Below are 1,175 nucleotides of genomic sequence, written 5' to 3' on the forward strand. Positions count from 1 at the left end.
AAATCACTAAAAAGTCGCTATGGCCCATTATTTAGAGCTTGTTGAGACCTTTCTAAAACACCTTGGTTGACCCCTGTCCGATAAGTAGTTTTCGAGATATTCGAGAAAATGTGATTTTTTGGGACTTAGAAAATTTTTGACCCGTACCCTAAGAAAAAGTGATTTTTTCATAGGACAATTTTTTCTTCGCAAATACTGTTTGGTTTCACTTTTCATTATTAGAAACGCGTTCCGAAGCCATTTTCATCAAAATCTCGTGAAAAAAAAATTTCACCCCCGGACCAAAAGTTGGCCGTTCGGTGCCCTATGGCCTATGGCCAGTATGGGAACCAAGGATGCCGATATGCGAAAAAGTGTCAAAAAATCACTTGAAAGTCGCTATGGCTCATTAAATAGAGCTTGTAAAGACCTTTCTAAAACACCTTGGTTGACCCCTGTCCGATAAGTAGTTTTCGAGATATTCGAGAATAAGTGATTTTTTGGGACTTAGAAAATTTTTGACCCGTACCCTAAGAAAAAGTGATTTTTTCATAGGACAATTTTTTCTTCGCAAATACTGTTTGGTTTCACTTTTCATTATTAGAAACGCGTTCCGAAGCCATTTTCATCAAAATCTCGTGAAAAAAAAATTTCACCCCCGGACCAAAAGTTGGCCGTTCGGTGCCCTATGGCCTATGGCCAGTATGGGAACCAAGGATGCCGATATGCGAAAAAGTGTCAAAAAATCACTTGAAAGTCGCTATGGCTCATTAAATAGAGCTTGTAAAGACCTTTCTAAAACACCTTGGTTGACCCCTGTCCGATACGTAGTTTTCGAGATATTCGAGAATAAGTGATTTTTTGGGACTTAGAAAATTTTTGACCCGTACCCTAAGAAAAAGTGATTTTTTCATAGGACAATTTTTTCTTCGCAAATACTGTTTGGTTTCACTTTTCATTATTAGAAACGCGTTCCGAAGCCATTTTCATCAAAATCTCGTGAAAAAAAAATTTCACCCCCGGACCAAAAGTTGGCCGTTCGGTGCCCTATGGCCTATGGCCAGTATGGGAACCAAGGATGCCGATATGCGAAAAAGTGTCAAAAAATCACTTGAAAGTCGCTATGGCTCATTAAATAGAGCTTGTAAAGACCTTTCTAAAACACCTTGGTTGACCCCTGTCCGATACGTAGTTTT

The sequence above is a fragment of the Anopheles stephensi genome, unplaced genomic scaffold, assembly GCF_013141755.1.
Source record: "Anopheles stephensi strain Indian unplaced genomic scaffold, UCI_ANSTEP_V1.0 ucontig391, whole genome shotgun sequence".
In the NCBI taxonomy this organism is placed as follows: domain Eukaryota; kingdom Metazoa; phylum Arthropoda; class Insecta; order Diptera; family Culicidae; genus Anopheles; species Anopheles stephensi.